This window comes from Dipodomys merriami, unplaced genomic scaffold (genome assembly GCF_024711535.1).
Source record: "Dipodomys merriami isolate MVZ:Mamm:240054 unplaced genomic scaffold, mDipMer1.0.p SCAF_66, whole genome shotgun sequence".
Taxonomy (NCBI): domain Eukaryota; kingdom Metazoa; phylum Chordata; class Mammalia; order Rodentia; family Heteromyidae; genus Dipodomys; species Dipodomys merriami.
Window position 1 is genome coordinate 7374559 of NW_027206246.1, and position 9325 is coordinate 7383883.

At 56.3% G+C, this 9325-nt stretch overlaps 1 long non-coding RNA gene across 1 annotated transcript; it reads right to left on the bottom strand.

Annotated features, from left to right (window-relative positions):
* Nucleotides 1-692: 692 nt before the first annotated feature.
* Nucleotides 693-6823, bottom strand: LOC138815691 (uncharacterized). Its single transcript, XR_011368419.1, has 3 exons — nucleotides 6726-6823; nucleotides 2559-2794; nucleotides 693-967 (listed from the first exon to the last, which is right to left on the bottom strand). It is a non-coding gene; the product is annotated as an uncharacterized lncRNA (long non-coding RNA).
* Between the last annotated feature and the right edge of the window lie 2502 nt (nucleotides 6824-9325).

Here is a 9325-nt window from a genome sequence, read left to right on the forward strand (position 1 = left end):
TCCAATCATCCACCCATCCATCCACCCACCCATCCATCCATCCATCCATCCATCCATCCACACATCCATCCACCCATCCATCCACTCATTAATCCACCCATCCACCCATCCATCCACCCATCCATCCATTCACCCATGCATCCATCCACCCATCCACCCACCCCTCCATCCATCCATCCATCCATCCATCCATCAACCCATCCACCCATCCATCCATTCATCCACCCATCTACCCATCACCCATCCACCGTCCACCCATCCACTCATCCATCCACCCATCCATCCATCCACCCACCCATCCACCCATCCATGTATCCATCCGTCCACCCATCCACCGGTCCACCCATCCACCCATCCATCCACCCATCCATCCATCCACCCACCCATCCACCCATCCATCTATCCATCCGTCCACCCATCCACCGGTCCACCCATCCACCCATCCATCCACCCATCCATCCATCCACCCACCCATCCACCCATCCATCCATCCATCCACCTATCCATCCATCCACCCATCCATCCACCCATCCACCCATCCACCCATCCATCCCCATCCATCCACCCATGCATTTACCCATCCATCCATCCATCCATCCATCCACCCATCCATCCATCCATCCATCCATCCATCCACCCACCCATCCATCCATCCATCCACTCGTGACTCAGTGAGGCACATCCTGTGTTCATTCCCTTTATTTCCAGAGGTCAGGGAGGCCCTGGGATGGGTCAGGTCTTGGCCTTGTGTCCAGTGTCCTTCTGTCTGTCTGTCTGTCCGTCCGCAGGTCAGTTGAAGGCGGGCAGGCTTAAGAGCTCGGGTTGTATGTCACCCAAGGAGGGCAGCAGCAGGGTGGCCCCGGCCGTTGAGTTCGGGGTTGAGCTGGACGCGGGGCACCATGACCACCTGCATCCCCGCTGCCTGGGCGACCGCCATGCTGTGGGGCGTGTCCTCCAGCACCAGGCACTGCAGGGTCAGAGGGCGAGAGAGACACGCGGAGTGAGAGGTCGGCCGGGGGGTGGGCCGGGTGCCCAGTGTTGGAGGGAAGGAAGGGGGTAGGAAGGAAGGAAAGAAGGAAGGAGGGAAGGAGGGAAGGAAGGAAGGAGGGAAGGAAGGAAGGATGAAAAGGAAGGATGGAGGGAAGGAACAAGAAGGAAGGAGGGAAGGAAGGAAGGAAGGAGGGAAGGAAAGAAGGATGGAGGGAAAGAAGGAAGGAGGGAGGGAAGGAGGGAAAGAAAGAGGGAAGGAGGGAAAGAAGGATGGAAGGAAGGAGGGAAGGAAGGAGAGAAGGAAGGAAGGAGGGAAGGAAGGAGGGAGGGAAGGAAGGAAGGAGGGAGGGAAGGTAGGAGGGAAGGAAGGAGGGAGGGAAAGAAGGAGGGAGGGAAGGAAGAAAGGAGTGAAGGAAGTAGTGAAGGAAGGAAGGAAGGAGGGAAGGAAGGAGGGAAGGAAGGAGGGAAGATGACCTTTGAGCCACGGCGTGCCTACTGGCATGTTCTGTGTGTGATTTCGAGGCCTCCCCCACCCAGGGCCTCGTGTGGGCCAGGTGAGCACTGTGCCAAGGAGTCTCCCTCCCTGTTCCCCTGGGGCCGTCTGTCCATCCGTCTCTCCATCCGTCCATCCGTCTGTGTGATTGTGTGTCTGTCTATGTCTCTCTGTCTGTCTCTGTGTGTCTGTCTGTCCCTATATCTGTCTGTCTGTGTCTCTGTGGTCGGTCTGTCTGGTCTGTTCTGTGTATCTGTCTGTCTGGACTCTTATGTCTGTCTGTCTGTCTCTGTATGTGTGTCTGTCTGTGTCTGGCCAAGTGTCTCTGTGTCTGTCTATCTGTGTGTGTCTGTCTCTGTATCCGTCTGTCTGTCTATATGCCTATTTGTGTGTCTCTGTATTCTGTCTGTCTGTGTGTCTGTCTGCGTATGTATGCCTATCTCTCTGTCTGTCTATTGGTGTGTGTCTGTCTGTCCGTGTCTCTGTGCTCTGTCTGTCTGTCTGTCTGCGTGGTCTGTGTATCTGTGCGTCTGTCTGTGTCTATCTGTCTGTCTGTGTGTCTATCAGTGTGTCTGTCTGTCTGTGTCTCTGTGGTCTGTCTGGTAGGTCTGTGATCTGTGTGTCTGTCCCGTCTCTTGTGTCTGTCTGTCTGTCTATCTGTCTGGTCTCTGTGTCTGTGTGTCTGTGTGTCTATCTCTCTGTCAGTGTGTCTGTCTGTCTATCGGAGTGTGTCTGTCTGTCCGTGTCTCTGTGGTCTGTCTGTCTGTCTATGAGTCTGTCTCTGTGTCTGTGTCTCTATCTGGTTTGTCTGCCTGTCAGTCTGTGTGTCTATCTGCCTGTCTGTCTGTCTGCATGTCTGTCTGGTTTGTCCATGTGTCTATCTGTGTCTCTGTGTCCGTCTCTGCGTCTATCTGTGTGTTTCTGTGTCTGTCTGTCTGTCTGTCTGGTCTGTGTATCTGTGTATCCGTCCATGTCTGTCTTTCTGTGTGTCTCTCTGTGTGTGGTCCATGCAGTGGACCCGAGGCCCGAGGCCTCGGTTTACCTGGTTGACGGGGGGGGGGGATGAGGAGAGAACCTGCGGGTGCAGGCCAGGAAGATGTCCGGAGAACCTGCGGGCGCAGGCCAGGAAGATGTCCGGGGCGGGCTTGCTGGCCTTGACCTCGGGGTCATCACCCAGCACCACGTGGTGAAAGGCACCAAACAGCTCCCGGTGTGTGCTGGTCTTGGCCTGGTAGGCCTCAGTCCCTCAGCTGGTGGCCAGGGCGAAGGGGATGCTGTGCTTCTGTATGTGGAGGATCAACTTCTCTGCACCTGGAGACAGAGAGACAGGAGGAGAAGAACTTAGGTCTTTGGTGGCCTAAGGGGGAAATCCACAAATCCATCCATCCACCCATCCATCCATCCATCTACCCATCCACCCATCCATCCACCCATCCATCTATCTATCCATCCATCCATCCATCCATCCATCCATCTACTCATCCATCCACCCACCCACCCATCATCCATCCATCTACCCAGCCAGCCACCCATCCATCCATTCATCCATCCACCCATCCATCCATTCATCCATCCATCTATCCACCCACCCATCCACTCATCTATCCATCCATCTATCCATCCATCCATTGACCCATCCATCAACCCATCCATCCACCCATCCACCCACCCATCCATCCATCAATTCATCCATCCACCCATCCATCCACCATCCATCCATCCATCCATCCACCCATCCATCCATCCATCCATTCATCCACCCATCCATCCATCATCATCATCATCATCATCATCATCATCATCATCATCATCATCATCATCATCATCATGGTGACCCAGGAAGGATGTGAACTCCGGGCATCATCATCATCATCATCATGGTGACCCAGGGCGTTTCCCAGGGCGACCGGCCGGGCCACATGCACGCACACGCACGCACACACGTGTATGAGCAGATGACATCTTGTCCCGAGCACTGGGCAGCGAGTCCTAGATAGGGTGGTGGAGACGGCACCGCGTTCTAGAAGGTTCTGAATCCAACGGTCATGGCAGATGGACCGGTGAAGTCTAGGATGTACACACAGACAGACAGACAGACAGACAGACAGACAGACAGACACACACACACACACACACACACACACACACACACACACACACACACACACACACACACACACAATGGCCCGGGGAAAGGAGATGGTTCTAGAAAGTTTGTCCCTTTTCAGAGTTCTTCACCCAGACAGACAGACTGACAGATGGATAGATGGATGGATAGACAGATGGGCGGATGGATGGACAGACAGACAGACTGAGAGATGGATGGACAGATGGGCGGAAGGATGGCCAGACAGACAGACTGATACATGGATAGACGGATAGACAGATGGGTGGATGGATGGACAGACAGACAGACTGATAGCTAGCTAGATGGATGGATCGATGGACAGACAGACAGACTGATACCTAGATAGATGGATGGATGGATGGACAGACAGACTGAAAGATGGATAGATAAGATGGATGGACAGACTGACAGATGGATAGATGGATAGACAGATGGGCAGATGGATGGACAGACAGATAGATGGATAGACAGACAGACTGACAGATGGATAGATGGATAGACAAATGGGTGGATGGATGGACAGACAGACAGATGGATAGATGGATAATAGATGGATAGATGGATGGATGGACAGACAGACTGACAGATGGACAGATGGATGGATAGACAGATGGACAGAAGGATGGACAGACAGGCTGGTAGGTGGATAGATAGACAGACGGATGGATAGATGATAGATAGATACACAGATAAGATACATGAATAGATGGATAGATGGATGGATGGTTGGACAGACAGAGAGATGTATAGATAGACACACAGACAGACAGATAGGTGGATAGATATAGTAGATAGATAGACAGACAGACATGTGGATAGACAGATGGATGGATGGATCCATGAATGGACAGACAGACAGAGAGTAGATAGACAGACGCCTGGATAGACAGAGGGATGGATGCATAGATGGACAGACAGACAGATAGACGGATGGGTGGATGGGTGGATAGATGGGTGGATAGAAGGGTGGATGGATGGATGGGGGATGGGTGGGTGGATGGGTGGATGGATGGGTGGGTGGATGGATGTTGATTGAATATGGATGGGATTAACATTTACACACTTCAGTGACTTGGACCCAAGTCCTGATACAATATGGGTGGGATTAACGTTTGCACACTTCAGTGAGTTGGACCCAAGTCCTCATCTGGATGGAGGACAGACGGAAGGGATTAACATTTGCACAATTGAGTGACGGACCCAACTCCTCTCCATGGAGGAAGGAGGGAAGGGATTAACATTTGCACACTTGAATGAGTTGGACCCACGTCCTGCTGTTGATGGAATATGGAAGGGATTAACATTTGCACAGTTGAGTGACTTGGACCCAAGTGTTCATCTCAATGGAGGATGGATGGATGGGTGGATGGATGGATGGATGGGTGGGTGGTTGGATGAGTGGATGGATGGGAGGGTGGATGGATGGATGGGTGGATGGATGGATGGGTGGATAGATGGGTGGATGGGTGGATGGATGGATGGGTGGATAGATGGGTGGATGGGTGGATGGATGGATGGGTGGATAGATGGGTAGATGGGTGGATGGATGGATGGGTGGGTGGGTGGATGGATGGGTGGATAGATGGATGGGTGGATGGATGGATAGGTGGACGGATAGGTGGATGGATGGATGGGTGGATCAGAGGGTGGATGGGTGGATGGATGGATGGATGGATGGGTGAATAGATGGGTGGATGGATAGGTGGATGGGTGGGTGGATGGATGGATGGAGGATGGATGGGTGGATGGATGTTGATTAAATATGGGTGGGATTAACATTTTCACACTTGAGTGACTTGGAACCAAGTCCTGACCTCAATGGAGTAGGTCAAGCTCTGTCTCTGTCTCTGTCTGTCTGTCTGTCTCTGTCTTCTTCTGTCTGTCTCTGTCTTTGTCTGTCTCCTCTGTCAGTCTGTCTGTTGGTCTGCGTGTCTCTACCTGTCCATGTCTGTGTCTGTCTGCCTTTGTCTCTCTGTCTCTGTCTGTCTCCTCTGTCAGTCTGTCTGTGTCTCGTTCTCTCTTTCTTTGTCTGTCTGTCTGTGTCTGTCAGTCTACTTCTGTCTCTGTCTTTCTGTCTGTCTGTCTCGTCTGTGTCTGCCTGTTGGTCTGCCTGTCCATGTCTGTCTCACTGTCTGTCTCTGTCTCATTCTGTCTTTGTCTGTCTCGGTCTGTCTGTCTGTCATCAGTCTACTTCTGACTTCTGTGTCTGCCTCTTTGTCTCTCTGTCTCTGTCTCCTGTGTCTGTCTGGGTCTCGTTCTGTCTTTCTTTGTCTGCCTGTGTCAGTATCTGTCTGTCTGTGTCTGTCTGTCTGTGTCTCTCTGTCATTCTCTGTCTGTCTTTCGTGTCTGTCTGTCATTCTCTGTGTCTGTCTGTCTTTCTCCATGTCTGTGTCTGTCTCTGCCTATGTCTGTCTGTCCATCTGTCTGTGTCTCTCTCTGTGTCCATCTGTGTGTCTGTCTCTGTCTGTCTTTTTCCCAGTGTCTGTCTGTCTTGTTCTATGTCTGTCCGTCTCTGTCTGTCGGCCTGTGTCTGTCTCTCTCTGTCATTCCCTGTCTGTCTGGCTCTGCCTCTGTCTGTCTGTCTCTCTGTCTGTCATTCTGTGTCTGTCTGTCTATGCCTGCCCATGTCTCTGTCTTCTCTGTGTCTGTCTGTGTCCATCTATCTGTCTGTGTCTCTCTGTGTCCATCTGTGTGTCTGTCTCTGTCCCAGTGTCTGTCTGACTCTGTTTCACTGTCCCTGTGTCTGTCTGTCTGTCTGTCTCTGGGAACCGCGCATGCGCGTTGCAGGGCAGCGCAGCCCAATCCCGCGCATGCGCAGATCCGTACCTCGCAGAGCCCGGGAGCACACGCATGCGTGTTCCTGCTCGGCGGGGGGGGGGGCGGGGGGGGAGGGACGGGGCGTGGTGGCTCATGCATGCGCGGTGCAGCGCGGAGGACCTCCCCGCCAGGTGGCACGCATGCGCAGTACCAACCAGACCAACCGAGGGAATCCCACGCATGCACGCACCACACTCTTGGCCCGGACGGTGCCGGATGACTCAACCAGTGCGCATGCGCAATGCGGACGGAACCTCGATCCTCCGGGGTCCCCTAGGCACCTCCCGGCGGACTCACGCTGTGCGCATGCGCAACTCGACCCTCCAGGGTCCGCTCTGCGCCGCCCGGCCGATTCAACCTGTGCGCATGCGCCGTGGGTCCACACGCAGGAGGGCAGTGGGAACAAGCAGCCAAGGGACACGCATGCGCAGCGGCGCTCCGCCGGGAGCGCTAGGCCCCTCCCTGCTGACGAACCCTGTGCGCATGCGCATTGGCGCAGGCTGGCTCAGCCCCTCCCAGCTGCCTAACCCTGTGCGCAAGCGCAATGGCGCTCCGCCAGGCCGGCTCAGCCTGTCCCCGCTGAAGAACCCTCTGCGCATGCGCCATGGCTCTCTGCTGGGAGCGTTCGGCCCCTCCCCCGCTAACCCTATGTGCATGCGCAGTGGCGCTCCGCCGAGAGCGCGCGCATGCGTGCCCGCGTCTTGGCGCCGGCTGATGACATCGATGCGACGGCGCCGGCGGCCGCGCCCGGAAATGCAGCCGTAGCGGGGCCGCGGAGCGTCGCCGCCGCCGCCGCCATGGCCACCACTAGGCCGTCTGGATCCGGAAGCGGAAGCGGAAGCGCGCAGGACCTCCGAGGACGCCGACCCGGGCGGCCCCCGGGTCACCGTCGGTGCGTGGAGGCCTCCGGGACGAGGCTCCTTTAAGAGGCGGGGACGCGGGAGGGCGTGGCTTTCTGATGGGCGTGGCGTCGCGGTGGGCGTGGCCTGAAGGGCGTGGAGCTGACAGGAGAGTCAGTGGGGGGCGTGGCCTGGAACAGAGGCCATTGGGCCGCTGGGGTTTGGGGGCGTGGCCTGGAAAGACACCATTGGGCGGCTGGACGTAATGCCATTGGTCGGCTGGGCTGGGGGGCGTGGCTTGGAAGTAAGGCCATTGGGCCGCTGGGCCTAGGGGGCATGGCCTGGCAGGAACTAGGCTATTGAGGGTCCTGGCTTTGGGGGTATGGCTTGGAAGTAAGGCCATTGGGCGGCTGGTCCTGGGGGGGCGTGGCCTGGCAACAGTGATGCTATTGTGTAGTCTGGCTTTGAGGGCGTGGCCTGGGCGTGCTGCCATTGGATGGCTGGCCTGGGGGGCGTGGCCTGGCAGGAACCAGGCCGTTGGGTGCCCTGGCTTTGGGGACTGAGCACCCAGCACCTCCCCATGGTGACCCAAGGCAGGGACTTAGCACCCACCACCTCCCCATGGTGACTCAGGGACTGAGCACCCAGCACTTCTCCATGGTGACCCAGGGCAGGGACTGAGCACCCAGTACATCCCCATGGTGACCCAAAGTGGGGACTCAGCACCCAGCACCTCCCCATAGTGACTCAGGATGGGGACTGAGCACCCAGCACCTCCCTAAGGTGCCCCAGATCCAGCAGTAAGCACCCAGCACCTCCCCATGGTGACCCAGAATGGGGACTGAGCACCCAGCACCTCCCCATGGTGACCCAGGATGGGGAATAAGCCCCCAGTACCTGCCCATGGTGACCCAGGACCAAGACTAAGCACCCAGCACCTCCCCATGGTGACCTAGGGCCAGGACTAAGCACCCAGCACCTCCCCATGGTAACCCAGGATGGGGACTAAGCACCCAGCAACTCCCCATGGTGACCCAGGGCCAGGTCTAAGCACCCAGCACCTCCCCATGGTGACCCAGGGCCAGGACTAAGTACCCAGCACCTCCCCATGATGACCCAGGGGAGGGACTGAGCACCCAGCACCTCCCCATGATGACCCAGGGACTGAGCAACCAGCACCTCCCCATGGTGACCCAAAGTGGGGACTAAGCACCCAGCACCTCCCCATAATGACTCAGGTTGGGGACTGAGCACCCAGCACCTCTCCATAGTGACTCAGGATGGGGACTGAGCACCTAGCACCTCCCTATGGTTCCCCAGATCCAGGAGTAAGTACCCAGCACTTCCCCATGGTGACCAAGGGCAGGGACTAAGCACCCAGCACCTCCCCATGGTGACCCAGGACCAGGACTAAGCACCCATCACCTCCCCATGGTGACCCAGGGCCAGGACTAAGCACCCAGCACTATCCCATGATGACCCAGGGCTGGGACTAAGCACCTAGCACTATCCCAGGGTGACCCGGGGCCAGGACTAAGCACCCAGCACGTCCCCATGGTGACCCAGAGTGGGGACTAAGCACCCAGCACCTTCCCATAGTGACTCACAATGTCCCCCAAGCACCCAGCACCATCCCATAATGACCCAAGACAGGAACTAAGCACCCAGCACCTCCCCAGGATGATCCCCAAGCACCCAGAACCACCCCATAGTAACCCAGGGCTGGGACTAAGCACCCAACACCTCATCATAGTGACCTAGGATGATTCCCAAGCACCCAGCACCATCCCATGACGACCCAGGGCTGGGACTAAGCAACCAGCACCTCCTCAGAGTAACCCAGGACCAGGACTAAGCACCCAGCACCATCCTATGATGACGCAGGGCTGGGACTAAGCACCCAGCACCTCCCCATGGTGACCCAGGGGAGGTACTGAGAACCTAGCACCATCCCATGATGACCCAGGACAGGGACTAAGCAACCAGCACCTCCTCAGAGTAACCCAGAACTGGAACTAAGCACCCAGCACCACCACCTGGGGAACAAGGACTGAACCT